At 36.6% G+C, this 20,707-nt stretch overlaps 1 protein-coding gene across 4 annotated transcripts in view; it reads right to left on the bottom strand.

The window, feature by feature from the left end:
* The window catches only part of LOC149561967 (Polynucleotidyl transferase, ribonuclease H fold protein with HRDC domain-containing protein), a 228,701-nt gene that overhangs the window by 48,367 nt on the left and 159,627 nt on the right, over positions 1-20,707 (bottom strand). The window lies entirely within an intron of this gene.

Raw genomic sequence — 20,707 nt, 5'->3', positions numbered from 1 at the left:
ACTGGATTAAATGTTTGTAATTACCAACTGAAATATAAAAATTTCTTTAAATATAGAATAATTTTTAGTTCAATTTAGCAATATATTAATTGTAGATATCATTCCTACTACCAGCTGGAGGTGAGGACATTTTCAACTGTTCTCATGGACAAACTCTCTGCTGTTAAAAAAGATATTGGCAAGGGCGCTAATTTCTAAAAATCAAACAAGACTGCAAGGATGTTGTTTTGAGCCTTCCAAAGCATTTTGTTACAATGGTAGAAAAGAAAAACTAGTACTGGCAGGGATTCACAAATTCTTGTAAATATCTTTCATAGTGAGAAAGTCAAAGCTTGGAAGCTAAAAGAATCGTTGACAATGGCAATGCAATAATTTGGAATGAGCACGATTAAAATAAAAAAAGGGAATGAAATCAGATCACAGAACTGGCTGATAAAAAAGGGTGTTGCTCTTCAAACATCTTACAGGTTTAAAAATGTACTCCACTGCCCCACTTCCTAAATCAATTTCAAAGTCAGACCCAGCTCAAAAGATGCAAGTTAGATTATATCAATCTTTTCAATGTTTGTAAACAAAAAGTCTATAGAGGCTGGTGACTAGCAAGGTTGCTATTTGAAGATTCATGGCTGGCTATATAGAACTAGAAAAGACTGTAATCAGTCTGGAAATCATGCAGATATTCTTCATGTAGAGTTGAAACAATAATATATTGTCAAATGTATCTTACCAATGGTGGTGCTTAGCCGGGGTTGACAGTGATAGACACGTATAATTCAGATCAGTGTTATGGGACTCTGCGAGTCTGACCAGGAGTCTGCAAGTCTGAGGTAGTCGCACTTTCCGAGGCAATTGGCCTCTGGACTCGGACTCAGCCAAGTCCTGGCAGAGTCCATGTGGACTCGCCGAGTCCAGGGACTCACCAGACTTGCCAAGCCCAGGACTCTCATTGGCGGCCAAGACATTAAAGTGAAAAAAATAAAAAATCATTAACTTTTAAGTTGCATTTTTTCAGTTGTTATAACATCTATTTGACCTAAAACGGTCATTCCACCATTTTCTTATACTTGTGATAGAGAGGAAAGAATTAGAGAAGAATATTGGGGTTTTGAGAGAGAAATCAGCAAACCAGTTGGCTCTCCTGTATCAATTGTTGATGATTTGTGCAATTATATAGCTTGCACTTAAGCATTGAGAGGAGCTTAAGGAAGCATTTGGATGAGGCTTCTACAAACTTACTTGCATTTCCATTGTTTGACTTTGTGCAAATTTGAAGAGATAAACAACGAGTTGCATTTCTTTGTATTGTTTTGTAATATGTTTTACATTCATATTTTTTACTTCCCATTTTGTTTACATTTGTTTAGTCTCTACTTCTACTATCTACTATTTAGAATCTAGATTTATTCTAATTTATCTTGATGACAAAGTAAGAAGGTCCTAAAGTTTAAAAATTTGATTTGATGCTAACTTTTTTCTATTTATAATATATTCATATTGCAGCAGCAAACACATTGACATAATGCCTCAGCGTGAGCCTTCTGGAAGTGGAACTAGGCCTACATTTAACCCTGATGCAGACCCAAGTGCAATAGCAAGGGATAGGGCTTGGAGACATGCCATCCCGGGGCACAAAAAGGGAGTTGTTACATGTTGGCATTGCGGTGTAGTATATAATGGGAGAGGAATAAATAGATTGAAGTATCACCGAGCACATATACCTGGGCGTGATGCTAAAAAATGCAAAGATGTACCCTAAGATGTTATGCGAGACATGCAAACTCTTCTAGAGGAAAAATGGAGAAAACAGAATTGAAAAAGAAGCAACAAGAAGAAATGGCACAACTCGCCCAATAGGCATCTTCTAGTTTTCGCTCTACATTATCCCCTACTCCACCTACAAATGCCACTACTTCTATGAGTGTGACCATTGGGCCTCGCATTTGTAAGCAAAGATCGACACTTGATTCCATGTTTGTTCCATGCACGGCTCTAGGTGCACAACCATCGCTTGAAAGCATGGGTTGGAACAAGGAGAGGCATGATTACGCAAAATTGGCACTTGGAGACTTCTTCATCTACAACAACATTTCATTCAATACAGAAAGGTACTTATTTATTTATATTTAAATTTATGTCTTACTTTTTTTGCTTTCAAGTTTCAACTTTCAAGAGACAATAATATGCTTATTTTGTTTATTTTAATTTGTATTTTGTTTTCAAATTCATTTATAATATACTAATTTGTTTTACTTTAAATTTTATTTAATTTGTTTTAGGTCCCCTTATTGGCAAATTGCAATCGATGATGTTACTGTTTGTCGTTCGGGGTTCAAAGCCCCTAGTGCTAACGAGCTAGGATGCCTTATTTTGACCCAAAAGGTGGCTGATGTAGAAGGTGCAATCAAGCAGCAACGTGAGGTGTGGAAGACAAAGGGTTGCACCATCATGACTGATGGTTGGACTGATAGAAAGAGTAGAACACTCCTCAACTTTCTTGTCTCCTCATCAAGTAATTGTACTTAGAGTCTTGGACATTAAAAATTTAGAAGTAGAACTTGTACTTAAGTGATTAAGTTTATAAATTATGAATTTATAAATTATAATTCATCATTAATCATTATACTAATTTGTTTCTTTTTCTTCAGGTGCCACGGTTTTTTTGAAATCAATTGATGCCTCAGGAAAAACAAAAAATGTTGACTATCTTTGTGAGGTAATGGATGAAGTGATAAAGGACGTGGGTGAGGAGAATGTGGTGCAGATAGTTATAGATAATGCAGAAAATTATGTTGCTATAGCAAAGCTTTTTATGGAGAGACACCCTCACATATTTTGGACCCTTTGTGTTGCTCACTGCATTGACCTCATGTTAGAGGATCTTGGGAAACTCCCTTGGATAAAAACAATTATAAAGCAAGGAAGGAGTGTATGCAAATTCATATATAATCATACATGGGTCCTTAACGTCATGAGGAAACACAATGACCAAAAGGAGTTGTCTCGTCCAGGGATCACTAGATTTGCAACCATTTTTCTCACATTGGAATCTTTGCTTGATTCAAAAGGAGGTTTGAGACGCATGTTTGTTAGTGAGGAGTGGATTGCATCATCATATGCAAAGACCACTGCAAGGATTGATGTAACTGATCACATTTTTGATGAGGCTTCCTTTTGAACACTGATTGCTGCTATTGTGATGGTAATTTTCCTTTTCCTCATTTCAACTTTATTTTGTTTATGAAATTATGTTATAAATTATTGTTCATCTTTTAAAGAAAAAACTTAAAGCTAATAATTTCTCTTCCAACTTTCATAATGACTACAGTTTGTAAAGCTGCTTGTTATTCTCCTACAGACTGCTGATGAAGAGATGCCCTCAATGGGCTACATTTATGAGGGCATGGATAGGGTGAAGGAGGTCATTCACTCTTTTTTTGTAGGGAATCGAGATAGGTATGGGCTTATATGGGATGTCATTAATAGACGTTGGCACAATCTATTTCATAGGCCTAGACATGCAACGGCCTACTTCCTTAATCCAGCATACCAATTCAGCCCACATTTCAAGGTTGATGATGAGGTGTGGAGCGGCCTCTACATTGTTCTAGAGAGAATGTCATTTGATTCAAGAGTTCGAACAATTGTAGTCTATGAGATTGATTTGTTTAAGAAAGCTCAAAGGGACTTATTTGCATAGGAGTTGTGCAAGAAAAATAGGATACAATTGATGTTTGGTAAAAATCTTTGATTCTACATCCTAATTTCTAATTCTATTACCATTTTAATTTGATAAAGTCAAATTTATTGATATTATTTAAAATTTTCTTGTTTCAGATGCATAGCGGGAGATGTTTGGCACAAAAGTGCCAAATTTACAAAGGATTACGATTCGCATCTTGAGCCAGCCATCTAGTGCATCAGGATGCGAACGTAATTGGAGTCTATTTGAGCACATACACTCAAAGAAGCACAATAGGTTGGCAGTGAAAAAATTGAATGATCTTGTCTTTGTTCACTACAACCTTTGCCTTCGCCTTTGCCATAGACAGATCTTGAGCACCGATACATCACCAATTGTATTAGAGAATGTTGATCCACATTCAGAGTGGAACACAGTGTACTAACCCTCCTCAAATCTGCTCTCAAAAAATGCTGATGAAAGCTCAGGGAATTTCATCAAACAATTCACATGCAAGGGACGTATGACTGATATAGTATTTCAGCTGGCTTTAAATGACTCTTTTTTCAATTTGCATCAATGAGAATCTTGTGCTAGAAGACTCCAAATGGACTACACAATGACCTAACGTGAGTGTGCTACTAATTTTGACAATATTCAGTGCATATATATGATCTAAGCATGAGAAATGAACACCTACAGCCAACTGGCATTTTTACAAACAGTTGGTATGCAAACTAACTAGCTGATAAATAATGATATTGAATTGCTTAAATGACACCAGCAACTATTATCTTCTTAATTTGCAATGAAATTTCTAATACAATGCTCATGAAATATGGCCAAGACTTTTGGCATTTACATGGATTACAAAATGATAATGCTGGTATAATGCACACTTACAGCTGAACTTATAACACCTAAGAAAGCAATACTAATAAAAGAACCTGGTTGTAGATGGTCGTAATTATTTTTCTTCAATGCTGCCCCTTCTGCTTGTTTTTCCGATTTACTTTTTCGAACTGCTTTTCGGATCTGCTTTTTGAACTGCTTTTACGGACTGCTTTTTCTGCCTGCTTTTTTGGTTCTGCTTTTTCAGACTGTTTTTTCGTATCTACTTTTTCGGACTGCTACCATGTTGAATCTCAAGACCATATCTTTCAATGGCGTCAAGATTTCCAGCTTGAAGGGATTTTGTCCTTCAAACTATTGAGACATAATCTCCAGAAAATTTCCCAATTTCTTTGATATTTCCAAGCATGCTAAAATAGAAACTCTTCCATTTCTTTTATAGTGTTCTCACAAGAGCTCCATCTTTCGTTTTCTCAATGTGGGATAAAAGATAACTCCCTTTATGTAACTTATGTCTCCAATGTGTTATAAAATAAAGAATACTCTTTTAATTTAAATATTTCCCACAAACTATAGTCTATGCATTAATAAAGTTAAATATTTAAATTTAACTTTATAAAATAGCTTTATCAATGCATAACAAATCTTATCAATGATAAACAAGTTTTCTTGTCGATTTTAAACAATTACCATCGATATACCGCTACCACTGGATGTCCGACCATATCCAAGATGACTTACTATAAATAGTAAGTATGCCCAAAGTTGCCTCAAAACCCCTCAGAAAGACCTGCAACTGAAACTATCTAGGCCAAATGGCCTCTAAGCCCCTTTAACGTTCTGGTTAGCCTACGGGACCGTGGGGAAATAGGCTAACGACAACATCATGCTATGAATGCTAAAAAGGGGACATTACACACAGAGATTGTTGATCCTATCTTCAGTGATGAAGATGTGGAGTGGATCGGGAGGCTGAGGTAGTAGCCAGGTCAGTCGAGGAGGCTAGAGCACGAGGAGACAAAGTGCAAGACCCTGAGGCTAGGAGTGATGGATCCAAGTCTGATGATGAGGATTATGTGGGTGAGGATAAGGATGATGATGAGGATGAGGATGAGGATGAGGTTCAGTCTTAGACATAGGGAGAGAGGATGGCTCTACAGTCTTCCATAACTTATCTTAGGCTTACTCGTAGGAGAACATAGACTACTATGAGCATTAGTCTTCTAGTTGTTATTTTGATATATGTTTTGAACTTTCGATACCATGGGTTTCGTAATCCATGAATATTGTAGAAATTTGAGTCTTTGACACTATAGTGACACTATGTTTATTGTTTCACTTTATAGTTTATAATATATATTGTGGTATTCAGTTTTTTTCCTTCAGAAATTTGTTTTTATACTTATGTGATTTATGCAAAATTGTGTATGTGTATTAAGTAGCGTCTATTATCTCAATTATTGTGTATTTGATGTTAATGACTGAAAGATGCATGAAACAATCTTAAAATTCTTAAAAATCTTTGAATTTTATGAGTTTCTCAATTTCCAGAGTCCTTGTCGAGTCCGGTCGTCAAGTCCGAGTCCGAGTCGGATTTTGACTTTCTGAGTCAGAGGCGAGTCCAAGTCTCGTATCTATGATTCAGATTCAACATATTTTTTTGCACAAAGACTGAAATGATCAGAAATTAAATACAAAGAGGGAATGAGACCAAATTGTAGAACTAGCTGAAATAGAAGGGCTGGGTCTTCAAAAACCCTCAGGTGGTCAAAAGTGGACTCTACTGCTCCATTTCGTAAACCAATTTCAGAGGTTGCTCATCATGGATGCAGTTTCACAGAGGATAACCACCTCCACTCACCTTGACCCTTCAACCTAAACCCTACCAATCCTTTATTTCCATGGTTCTACCAAATACCCTAATCTACCTCCTAACACCCCACACTTCCCTCCATCTCCCCTTTCCAATTTTCCAATAAAAAGGCTGGTACTACTATGATGGCAAGCTCGAATACCATTAGAAATCATATAATATTGTCTTTTGGGTGATCAAGACTTTTTACAATAAGTAGAAAATATCACACCTAGTCAGTTGACAAAAGGTCTTACAACTTGCAAGTAGTTGAATGGAAAGGAGAAAGTCAGTTGAGTGAATGACAGTATGTCTATGAATGTTGTTAATTGGTTGTAGATTCATAACAACCTTAATAATTTAGAGATAGCTTTCCTCACCATGTTATTGTCTCTGAGACTTTTCTCCTAAAATCCTTACCCAATTTCTCGGTCATGTTATAGCTCCCCTTCTTCCACATTTCAATTGGCACTTCCAATCCAATCACAGTTAACTAATTGTGCCTTAGGAGTCCTTTTTCATTCACTTTCTAACCAACTTTTGTGGTCTTAAACAATTTATATAAGTTACTAGTCCCAGTTTGGTTCGAAGTTCAAGTTTGAAGAACCTGTTCACCAATGCAGCAGTATTTTGGAAAGCGGTTTGGGTTCATTTGGGTTCGTTCATACGAAAAAATGTAAAAATTATATATATAAAGCCTTCTGCGTGAGTTGAAATTAGAATGTCACGTACTATCATTAAATCATATCATTTAAACAACAAAAACACAATTAATTTTAAAACTTGTAATCATAGCATCATGAATCGTGATCATTCCATTGTATATTTCAAGTTCAAGATCAAAGATTCAAAACATTAAAATTAAATCATAATAGCAAGTTCAAGTATCATTGTTTCAAGTTCATCTAATTGATTAAAAATTTATTAATATTCTTCTTCTTCTTCTTCGGGATTAGTTGACTCAGCAATAGAGCTTAGGTCAATGGGATCAGCAGCAGCAATAATAGTATTGGTTTCAAAATCTTCAATTGCAAGCTGAGAATGGAAGCATACAAGTCCAAAAGCTCTACATTTACATCTTTTATGGCAAGAAGTTTTATACATTGAGAATATCAGGGTTAAGGATGTATAAAGTTTGTTAAATTTGCAAAAAAATAAAAATAAATTGGTCGTTTGCGGAGCCCAGTTCGCCCCAGTTCAACCATGGTTTGATCTTGCCTACAGTTTGAACTAGGTTGCTCAAAAACAAACCTTGGTCGGACCAAACTGTAAACTATACTAGGACCAAGTAACAATTTGTACCCAGGTTGGTCTGAGGGGTGGCTCTAATCAGAGTAACTAAGCAATTTATCAGCACCCATTGTGCTGATCTTGTCAAAGTTACCTCTTCAATGCCTACATTCTTGACACAAGGGGGTCCTCATGCCTATGTCATTCATATATGACAATGGCCTCCCGAATAAAATAAATCAGCAGCTTAGCTATTTTTTTCTCTCAACTAAATAATTTAGAAATCTGAGCTGAGTTTCAACCTAGTATTCATATTATGTGTCATTGAAGATATCATCAAAGATGTCCAACAATTTGTAAGATTCCACCCATTAAACTGATTGAAGAAATCAATTTCTGACTCTTGGATATTTAACAAACAGTTGGTGTGCAATCTGGATACTGAACATAGTAATACTACTGCAGTAATCTTCTAAGGTTATTATCCAAATTTACTTTAAGAAATGGCTACTCACGCATCTACTTAGTGTCTCCAAAGAGTTCACATTATTGGTGGTTCAAGAACATTAGTTTGCATTGAAAATATGTGGTCTCGAATTCAACAGTGACAGAATATATTAAATCTGATATGCAGGAAAAACAATGGACGTAATACCTTACTCATCTAGGAAGATTTCATAATACACAGGCAACTTGATTATAGAAATTGGTGAGATGTATACACACCCGGTTACACCACACAAGAGTCTATTGTGATTGGGAGACAGGCATACTAGCTGTTCCACATTGTGTTCCCTGTTAGGTCAGCTGCTAACTGTTCTTATCTTGGTTCCCAACGCTGCACATCAGCACTATCTGACTTACAACCTGAATATTCTCTGATACCACTGGCCTTTCTACTGTGAGAAATATGCTAATCGAGTGACCAGCTCTGTCGTAGGATATGTAACCAAGAAGACTCGTGCTACCTCCTTCCGTTAACCCCTCTTAAATTCATTGCACTGGCCATGGAGAATATGTCTGCTGTAATGAACCCTCAACTTCCACTATCCCGCAGCTACTATTGCTTGCTCACATTGAAGAATTTTGGACTAGTAATGACGTGTTGGATATCAATGCCGCACTCCCTTTACTACCACTTAAACATGTGACTAAACCTAGCCTGAGTAACCCACGTTCTTAGTTCCCTCTCAGCTGACTGTCCTACTATTACTCCCATTATACTGTAATAATCCGCTAATATCTCTATACATTGGAGGAACCTATAACATTATTTGTTTCTAAGACTAGCACAGCAGTCCCCACACTCAATACTGAACTGAGGATTGACCCTACAGCTATCAAGTGGTTTCACCAAAAAACCTTTCTTTCCACTGAAACAAACTTGACTGAGACAGTATATCAATTATGTACATGCATACCTAATTCTGGTAATATTTGAAGCGAAACTAGGGCTACGTCCTCTCTTCACAATCTTCTTAAGGGGTTTCATCCTTAAGATTTCCAGTCACATTTAAGCAACCTTTTTGTTTGCATAATAATATATTCCATGTTAGTAAATCCCAATGCAATACTTGCTTTTATAACCTCGATGTGAGGGGAGATGCGAACAACTAGGCAATGTGGGATAAAAGCCTAGTTTGTCTTTTAGTCTCTTAAGTCATTGTTGTCATAAAGTGACTTTAAATGATAAAGTACTTTATAAATCAACTTAATAAAATAAAGTGACTTAACCTTAGGAGTTCCCACTTAAATATCTCCCCCAATGAAACCAAATAGACTCCCATGACTGGCTGGAATTCTCAAAGTAAATGTCATTAGCCTATCCGGATGAGAGATAGACCAACAATGCACCATTAGGTCTAGTGCAGAGAAAGGGACATTACAGTCCTCCCTTCCCAAGATTGCTTGCTCTCAAGCAATCTCAGTGTCAAATGCTACAAGATTGATTCGCCTTCCCAAGTGGCATCTTCATATGGCAAAAACTTCTAGTGAATTAGATACTCCATGATGGGCCTATTACGCAGCTTCCTTTTTGACCTCTATCACCTCTGCTGGAACTAATACTAGCTTCCCTTCCACATCAAGTGGGCGCAATCTAATGGAAGGTACTACATGTTGACCAATCGCTTTCTTGAGGCAAGAAACGTGGAAAATGTTATGAATTCTGTTGTTATCTAGTAAGTCCATCTCATAAATGACCTCCCCAACCCTTCGAGTAATGCGATAGGGACCATAAGATCTAGGCTGAAGTTTTTCAGACCCACTCTTCTTCAAGGAGCTCTGCCTGTAACGTTGGAGATGAAGATAAACCATATCACCCAACTCAAAACTTCGCTCTGTCCGACAGCGATCAACATACATCTTATGTTGATTCTGAGCCTGTAGAATGTTCTCCCGAAGAGATTTGAGAATGTCCTGCTGATCCTGTATCCAATCCCTAGCTAGTGGTGCCCTGTTGTCTTGCAAAGACAGATCTACAAACAATAGAGGCTCGCTGTCATAGAGAGCTCGAAATGGAGTCATCCAACTGGACATGTGGTAAGAGTTGTAGCAATACTCCCCTAGAGATAACCATTTAACCCAAGCTCTCTGTTGCCCTACTACATAGTTCCGAAGATAACCCTCCACCCATTTGTTTACTATCTCAGTCTAGCCGTCCATTTGGGGGTGCTAACTCGTGTTGGGTGTCAACTCTGTACCTGCCAATCTAAATAGTTCCTACCAAAAGGTGTTGAGAAACTTGCTATCCCTGTCGTTCACAATGGTTCAAGGAAGACCATGTAGACAAAAAAGCTCTTGAAAAATAACTCAACTATCTAAGAGGCCAATCAATCTACCGCTATAGCAAAGAAGTGAGCAAACTTAGTCAATCTGTCCACCACCACAAAAATGGAATCTATGCCTTGCACCCTCGGCAACCCTGTAATAAAGTCCACAGAGATACTCTCCCATTTCTGCGCTGGAATAGGAAGAGGCTGCAATACTCCGGCTTGAAACTCGTGCTATGATTTGTTCTACGACAAGTTCGGCATTCTTTGATATGCTAGAGGATATCATCCTTGAGGCCCGTCCATGAAAACCTTTCCCTGACCTGTCTAAAGGTTTTGAAGAAACCTGGGTGTCCGACTAATTGTGCATCATGAAGAGTTTCCATAATCTTTCCTTTGAGTTTAGATTCTGGTACAAGGTAGATCCTATCCTTAAAAAAAATCACATCATTGATTACCTTGTACCTGTTGTTCTAAAGTTGTCCACCATAATTGGACAGGATCGAGTATTCTTAGAATACTCAACCAGCAATTAGGACTTCCAATCTGCCGATATCTCAAAAATGGTACAACAGTCTATTATTGAATGTCTCCTATAAAGTGCATTAGCAACTATATTGTTCTTACCTTTGACATACTTATGTCAAAATCATAGGCCTAAATCTTGTTGACCCACTTTTGTTGTCTTTCATTTAGATTGTTTTGTTCTAAGAAGTAGCGAACACTCCCCACACTTGATACTGAACTAAGGACTGACCTTACGGCTATCAAGTGGTTTCACCAAAAACCCTCTCTTTCCACCGAAACAAACTTGACTAAGACAGTATATCAATTTTGTACATGTGCACCTGATTCTGATAATATTTGAAGCAAAACTGGAATCTCCTTAAGGGGTTTCATCCTTAAGATTTCCAGTCACATTTAAGCAACCTTTTTGTTTGCATAATAATATATTCCATGGTAGTAAATCCCAATGCAGATACTTGCTTTTACAACCTCAATGTGAGAGATGTGAACAACTAGGCAATGTGGAATAAAAGCCTATTTTCTCTTTTAGTCACTTACATCATTTTCCTCATAAAGTGACTTTAAATGGTAAAGTACTTTATAAATCAACTTACTAAAATAAAGTGACTTAACCTTAGGAGTTCCCACTTAAATATCTCCCCCAATGAAACCAAATAGACTCCTGTTACTGGCTCGCATCCTCAAAATAAATGCCCTTAAACAATCCGGATGTAGAGATAGACCAACAAGGCACCATTAGGTCTAGCGTGGAGAAGGGGACATTACACAATTGCTCCTATGTCAATCTATCCTTATATAAGATAGTTGGAGATGACTACAAAGATGGTTCTCTTGTCATGATTACTCTATGCTTCATTATCACAATACCTTAGTACTACTGTCCATGCACCGAAAAATTGCAGATATATCAGTCATAAGACAACTTATCGTGATATTTTTTGCTGGCTGACAAAAATATCACTAAGATCTTTGGTATTTATAGCCAATAAATTGCTTACTTATCAGGATAAGTAGAAGAATTATTGCCTACAACATAGTATTTGACTATGACGCCCAAAAAGGGCAAAACATATTTCTATTGGAAGAACAGGTTAGGAGAGGAGATAAAGGGTTTGGAGGAGGAGAAAGGTGGTCATTTGCCGCCTTCTAGATCGATTTGTTCTAGATTTGATGTGCATGGAGGTTGAATCACACCCTCAAAAGACTTCTATGGCTAGACCCCCTCCCATTCCAGTAGTTTTTAGTAAAGTTGCTAGGAAGGAGAAGAGGAAGATGTAGACTTCTTTTTTTATTGAAAGCTGAAAAAGGAAATACAAAGTGTCACTTCCTTAGCGGACATACAAAGTACAAATCAAGTCCCCTTATGACTCCAAACGCACTATCTCAGATACAAAGGGATCCATAAACTGAAAACAATAAAATCCAAACTATAATAAAAAGTCAAAAACTAAACAGCCTAAACTTTGCCTCAAGCCTCTATGTGTGAAGGAAGGGTCATGTCAAAGGAAGTGTCCTTCGATCTTCGTTCCCTTTTCCTCTTCACAATTTGCTCACCATCAGCCTCCCAACCAACAACATTATGCTTATTATGACACTCCTGGTCATCTACCTCTGAAACATCTTATTGGATCTGATCACCCCTAATTTCCTCTGCCTCAAGTACTTGGGAGCCAAAAGGCTTACATTTTTCTTTCCCTTCTGGAGTACCAATACTTGCACCTTGCTGAAAATCCTTATCCACCTCCCCCAACAAGGAAGGATTTTTAACTTGAGGCACCTTTTGTGAGGTCGATCCAATATCATTTCGCATTGTTTCCCCCAAAACAACCTAAGAGAAAATCTTTTGTTTCTCCCTCATCTTCTATATTGTATAGTGTTGCTCAGTCACATCCTTCCACCATGAAACATCCTTTTGAGCACTTATTTTGTTACATTTTACAGCCATGTAATCAGTTTGAAAATAAATGTTGTACCTAAATGAGATTCCTTCATAATCTAAGGTCTGGACCCAACAACCTTTACAAGTTACTATCTTAATTTCAGTAGGAAGCCCCTCAACATTATTCATTTCAACTAAAATACGTGCATAAGTTCAGTGATACAGATTTGATCACTTCTCATAAACCAATAAAAAAATTCCCAAATAACCCTTAATTGCCCCAAGACAAAAATCAAACAATAAATGAAGGGGCACTCTGGGAGCCTCTCCCAAATTGGAGTTTTGTCAAACACTTCAGAGCTGGTGCTGAAATCTGGATGCCAAGGTTTCAGCATTAAAGCATATTTCTCTTCCTAGCACCACACCTAATCACATAGGATCTTATTTTTGTTCAAAATCTTTTCAAAAATTACTCTGAAAAACCTTTTGCAGCAGGGCATATTTGAACCCACCTAGTGAGGATGGGCTCTGAGCTAATAGAAATCTAGTTGTGTAATTGCTGCAAACTTGGCCAAAAGCCCCCAAAACAACCTATCGGGCCCATCTTTGAAAAAACTAAGAGATTGTGGGAGACCTCCTCATCTGCTGCAGAATCAAGGTTCACAGACAACTCCTTGTTGGAGGCTGGAACTAGCCTAGGCTTCAATTGTGTTATTTACTGAAACCCTAGTTAATCATGGGTTCGTCGTTGTGATCTTATTTGCATGCAACTGGAACAAAGATCACCAGTATTTGTAGGTCAATCCCCACCAATCTCGCGACCGCCAACAATAGTCAATTGTACACCATCCTTACTCTGCATTATGCAACGCCAATTTTACTTTGAACCCGCTTTATGCGACTCTGCATTGTTAAAGGGCCTTGTAATAAGATGGCCCCTTAAGCCCATCGGCCCCCCTGCAAAAACCCTACCTTTCACCCAAACATTATGAATAGATAAATGTGATCTACCTCCCTTGACGTCGGAAGCTCCACCAAGTTCAAAATGAACCCCTCGTCACTGCAAGCATTCTAGTAAAATTGATCCATTCTCCTTCAGACCCTTTCCCAGCAAAGTGCGATTGGGCTATGCAGCCAATTAAAAGTGAGAACCAAGAGATTTGGGATGGATAAAAACCCTAGCTCCCACAACATTGGATACATCCCACAAAACTATCTGATGGATCTAGGTTATATTTTAAAACATTATGTATAAGATGTAGATTATTTTGATATTGTACTTGACACTTGTATTTTCTTATAGCTTTACAAAGATAATTTATTATTTTTAGTTTGCTTCAGAGTTCAGACTATCAGACCATGGCTATGAGCCATCAACATTCCACATAAAGATGCGATTTTGTATCCTATTTGCATTCATATGTATCTAGATCAGCTTGTTTGGCTTTTGTACTCATTTAATAACTCAATACATGCATCACCTTTTTGAATTTGGCAAAAGATGTACAAATCTGCAAATTCGTGAGCCTCAAAACAGACTCGGAGTTGTTGAGAATGATCTTTCAAGCAATATGTATATTCAGATTTGAGAAGCAGATATTCTTATGTGCTTATTGCAGGTCCAAGGCTCTAAGTTCGAACTTGTGTGATTGAGCAACTTTGCTATGTATCTGTGGGAAGAAGAATGCTTGTAGATCAGACTGCTTGTATTGTGTGTGTTCTCCAAACTACATTTTCAACCCTATATATATCCAATCTAGAGGGTATGTCCCTCAAGGGACATGACCCTTAGTTTAGGCAATAAAACAGCATTAACCCTAAATCGGCAATTTCCAGTATTATGTTAAGAATAAACGCAACTAAGCATTAGTTTAGTTAAACTAAAAACAATAACACCAATATGAGAATCGCGGGCACCTATAGGGTATATATAAAAGTATTATTTGCCAATCTTTGGACATATATTATGCATACAAGAAGGTACGACCTGTACTAACATACTAGTAGTATTATACAAGTTACTTTCTTAACACTCCCTCTTAACTTGATAATCCTACAAAGAGATATCATATCTAGCAACATCAATACAGATGTTAGGCAAGAATTAATACTCTATATCTGTTTGTCTCTTCTTAGTATGTAGTATCATAGAACACATGATACAAAGTCATATTACTAAACCTGTGATTTGACAAATCACTGCTACTAGTGATAAGACACATGTTGTGACTCATAGAAACTAGTATTTCTAAATCACAACGAGATCCTGAATTTAAGATCTACCAGAATATAGGATAAACCCAGAGAATTTCTAAAATTCTTCATTTATCCAATTTGTGACCCATGAACATAACAATATCAATGTCACAAGACGATCTAAAATTCATCTGGATCTTACAGTAAAATCTACTGTTTAGTACATTATCTAAGAGATCGTCACCTCTCATAATGCCTTTTGCACAAGTATTCATTATTTCATAGATCGTCACCTCTTAAATAATGATTGCACATGGTGGAGCCCATAATAGTCAATAGCCTAACAAAATAAAATTTATTATTTTATTAATAATCAAAAGACTACAAATGAATTACAACTCAACCATACCAAGTATCTTTCTGAAATGTTCTATCTTTACTCTAGATAGAGGTTTGGTGAGTATATATGTTGTCTGATCTGCAGTACAAATGTATTCCAACTTAACAGAATTCTTATCTACCATATCTCTTACATAATGGAAAGGAATTTCAATATGCTTGGATTTGTCATGGAAAATTGGATTCACTGAGAGCTTGATGGAACTCTGGTTATCACAATCAATGATCGTAGGATTCATGGCTTGCCCAAATAATCCCACAAGTAACTTCCTCAGCCATACTGTTTCTCCAAAATCCTCTGCTTCTATGGAACTCTGAGCTACTGAAGACTGCTTTCTGCATATCCATCAAATCATAGCTGATCCTAAACTGAAACAGCATCCTGAAGTGTTTTTCTTGTCTTCAACACTTCCACCCCAATCTGAATCAGTGAATCAATGCAAGTCTAAAGCAACTTTCTCATATTTGAGTCCATAATTAAGAGTGCCTTGTAGGTATCTCATAATGTGTTTAACAGCAACTAGGTGAATCTCCTTAGGTTCACACATAAATTGACTTAAAGCATGAACAGCATAGCAAATATCAGGTCTTGTATTTACTAGGTACATCAGGGACACAATCATCTGCTTGTAGAGAGTAGAATCTATTTAAGGTGATTCTGCAGCTACTTCTTTAAGTTTATGCAAATTGGTCTCCATTGGAGAAGACATAGACTTGCAATTCCACATTCCAAATTTCTTCAAGATATCTGAAGTGTACTTTCCTTGATTCAGTATGATACTATCAGTATTTTGTCGTACTTCCAATCCTAGGAAGTAATGGAGAAGACCCAAGTCTTTCATCTCAAATTCTTTGGTTAGATCTTTCTTGCACTGATCTATAAGATGATCATCACCTGTGATTAATAAATCATCAACATACAATATTAATATTACCATACCATCTTTATCTCTTTTATAATATAAATTTGGATCAGCTTCATTCTTAGAGAATCCTAAGCCGGTGAGATATTTATCAATCCTTTCATACAGGCCCTGGGAGCCTGTTTAAGCCCATAAAGAGCTTTCTAGAGTCTGCAAACAAACGTGTTAGAATCATGGGTTTCAAATCCTTCTGGTTGCTCCAGATAGACTTCTTCTGAAATCTTTCCATTGAGAAATGTTGTCTTTACATCCATCTGATGTACCTTCCATCCCTTAGATGCAGCAATTGCTAAGACAACTCGAACAGTAGTATATCTGGCAACAGGAGAGAAGGTTTCTTCATAATCAATCCCTTTTTTTTGAGAAAAACATATGGCTACAAATCTAGCTTTATATTTCTCAATAGTCCAATCAGCAACATGCTTTATCTTGAATATCCATTTGGAAGAAACAACGGATTTTCCTTTTGGTCTTGGGACTATTTCCCAAACATCATTTTTCATAATTGATTGATATTCTTCTGTCATAGCTTCTTTCCAGGCTGGATGTTTAATAGCATCAGAAGGATTGGTTGGCTCTGTTTTGGATAAATCAATCATATTTGTTGTATAACCAAAGAATCCTTTAGGTCTTTTACTTTCTCTGACTGATCCTAAAGGTGCAGCAAAATCTTGAGCTGCTTCAATTATTTTTATGGCCCAAAGTGGTCTTTTCCTCAAGGTTCATATTTTCATTTTCGACCTCTTCTAGGTTCTCCCTCTGGGATTCAGATTCACTAATTCTTTTGGAATTTGATAAAGGAGAAGGTTCATTGGAACTTAAGGCTCTTTTGAATACAAGATCTTCCTCAAAGATTACATCTCTGCTAAGTTCAATAGTTTTCTATCTAGGTATGAAAATTCTATATGCTTTAGAAGTTTCACTATACCCTACAAGGATACCTTTCTTCCCAGATGGTTCTAATTTGGTTCTCTTTTCTTTTGGAACATGAATGTACACAGGACATCCAAAAATTCTGAGGTGACTTATATTGGGTTTTATTTTAGTAAATACTTCTTCAGGGGTCTTATCTTTAACATAGGAGTGAGGGCTTTTGTTTTGAATGTATACAATAGTACAAGAGGCTTCTGCCCAAAGATAGTATTCTAGATTTTGGTCAAAAATCATGGCCCTAGCAGCTTCTATAATTGTCCTGTTCTTTCTTTCAGCTACCCCATTTTGTTTTGGGTTGTAAGGAACAGTGTACTCCCTCTTGATCCCTGATTCTTTACAAAACTTTTTAAACAAGTCTGAGGTATATTCTCCTCCATTATCTATTCTAAGGGTTTTCATTTTGTCCTGAAAAGTTTTCAGTTAATGCTTTGAATTCTTTAAATCTTTGTAGGATTTCTTCTGATTCTTTGCATTTTAAGAAATAAATCCATGTTTTCCTAGAGAAGTCATCTATGAACAAGACATAATACCAGAATCCTCCAAGGGAGGAAACGAACATAGGTCCACATAAATCTGAATGAATTAATTCAAGTACATTGTTTGTTTTTCTAGTACTATCATGAAAAGGACTTCTAGTATTTTTACCCAGGGCACATCCTTTGCAAATACTAGGGTGATCTTTATTTAATTTTGGTAATCCGGTAACCATCTTTTCCATAGTTGATAAAGTTTTAAAGTTTAGGTGCCCTAATCTTCTGTGCCATATTTCGTTTGAATCTTTAACTTCATGAACTAGGGCTTGAATCGATCGACTAGATTCTGTATTCAATTCAATCAAATATCCCTTTCTTTGACCATTTAATTTAGCTTTCTTGATGGAAGAGTTTTTAGCCCAAGTTAATACTTTGCCATCCACGAACACAACATTATGTCCAACATCTTCAAGTGTTGTTATTGAGATTAGGTTTCTTTTAATGCATGGTACATAGAGTACACCTTTAAGAAGAAAAGTATTTCCTAATTTTAGTTTCAAAGTACAGCTTCCAATTCCTTCAACTGAGTATGCAGATTTATCACCAATAGTAATTTCACCGTTTACTTTCTCTGATAAGGAATCTAGAGTTTCTTTGTATCCCGTTATATGTCTGGAAGATCCACTATCTATTACCCATGCCTTATTTGAGATTTCATTTGATAGAGAGGAATACAAAACATGACTCTCTGGATCATAAGTCTCTTCTTCTCTAATGACATTTGTACAATATGCTTGTTGTTTGGAATTTTCCGGACAATTAGATCTATAGTGTCCAAATTTTTCACATTTGAAACACTTTATCTTAGATAGATCTTTCTTGGGCTTTCCATTCTTCTAATTTCCCCCTTTCTTCTTGAAGTGCTTTTTCTTACCTTTATAGGAGTTTGCATTGAGAACGTGAAGTTTTTCATCTTCTACTTTTGGTTTCCCTCCTTTCTTTAGCTTTCTTGACTCTTCTTGAAGACAATCATTCTTGAGCTTGTTAAAGTCCGAAAGTTGATCTCTAGCACTTATTCCTTGTGCAAAAGTTTCCCATGATTCTGGTAATCCATCTATGGCCATGAGTGTTAGTTCAGTGTCATTAATGATGGTTCCTATGCTTGACAATTCATCTCTAATGCCAGCAACTCGTAGGAAATAAGAGTTTATTGATTCTCCTTTCTTTATTTGGATGTGATTCAGTTGTCTTTTTTATGCAAGGACCCTGGTTGCATTGTTTATTTCAAATGCATTCTGTAATGCGTTCATCATATCGTAGGCAGTTTGGTGTTTCGTAAGCATAGGTACAATATCATTCTTAACTCCATCCAAGATGATTTGAATGGCTTTTCTATTTCCATTGGTCCATATGGATTTGTGAGGTTCAATTGGTGGCTGTTTGGATGCTCCTTCAACAAATTGTTTAACATTGTTTTCTTCAAGAATCATCAAGATTTTCAATTTCCATGCTTTAAAGTGTTCCTTCCCATCGAATCTGTTCTCAAGCCTGATTCTATATGCCATTGGAAATGGAAGACAACTACTGAATATATAAATGTTCTGATTATTGAAAAATTTGCAGAGCCCTAGATCTGTTAGCTTGGCTCTAATACCATGTAGAGATCTGCAAATTCGTGAGCCTCAAAACAGACTCAGAGTTGCTGAGAATGATCTTTCCAGCAATATGTATATTCAGATTTGAGAGGCAGATATTCTTATGTGCTTACTGCAGGTCCAGGCCTCTGAGTTCGAACTTGTGTGATTGAACAACTTTGCTATGTATCCATGGGAAGAAGAATGCTTGTAGATCAGACTGCTTGTTTTGTGTGTGTTCTCCAAACTACATTCTCAACCCTCTATATATCCAATCTAGAGGGTATGTCCCTCAAGGGACATGACCCTTAGTTAAGGCAATAAAACAGCATTAACCCTAAATTGGCAATTTCCAGTATTATGTCAAGAATAAACACAACTAAGCATTAGTTTAGTTAAACTAAAAACAATAACACCAATATGAGAATCACCGGCACGTATAGGGTATATATAAAAGTATTACTTGCCAATCTTTGGACATATATTATGCATACAAGAAGGTACGGCCTGTACTAACAGACCTATAGTATTATACAGGTTACTTTCTTAACAAAAGAAATGCATTTCTAATTAAATTTAAGCAATTTTTTAAGTTCCCGATATTTTCCCAAGAAGTTCCCAACTTGTCTCCAATATTTGCCAATATCTTTTTTTGTCCATATTCTAACATCAATCACTGCATTAATGTTCAAGGTTTTATCATACCTTGTGTTTATCACAAAGCCGATTCTCCTCAGCATCAGCTTATCAAATTCTTCAGCCCTTTTCCCATATCCTCTACAATGATTTTCTAAAGGCCTCTAGAATCCTGTAAGAAACTAGCGCTGTTTATTTTTCCTGTTATTAATTTTGAGATACCCAAACCCTGTCTGAACTGCCTACTATTTTTTTAAACTGAATAGTTTAAGAGATTTCAAAATTGTATTCCTTGTTTAAAAAAAGAAACTCATAAAACATATAAAGAATGCATTACAGGAAAGAGGCATTAAAGTTTCTCTCTAACTAAAATTCTATTCCAAAATACAGAAATGCTGTGCTAAACCTGACCTGTTATATTTGATGTTGAAATTGGATAAACTACAGTCATCTTGAATATCATTTTCCATGTGTTTTATTGGACTTGCATCATAAAAGTTTACAGAAGCTAAGAAACTCTTCCAATCCGCTAACAACAGTAAACCAGAATTTGTATAGGTTCGATGCCTTCAGTGCTGCCAAAAATGTCCTAATCAAACTCCTTCAAAGTTGAAATCTATTAGCCATCTTTCATTCCTTAAGCACCTTACCAATCCATCGTCTTAGTATTGGCTGTAGAAACCCTGATGGACAAGTTATTGAAACTCCCTATGATAGATCCT

This window comes from Cupressus sempervirens, chromosome 4, assembly GCF_028749045.1.
Source record: "Cupressus sempervirens isolate cs-2001-9-10 chromosome 4, ASM2874904v1, whole genome shotgun sequence".
In the NCBI taxonomy this organism is placed as follows: domain Eukaryota; kingdom Viridiplantae; phylum Streptophyta; class Pinopsida; order Cupressales; family Cupressaceae; genus Cupressus; species Cupressus sempervirens.
This window is presented reverse-complemented; position numbering and strand designations above follow the sequence as displayed.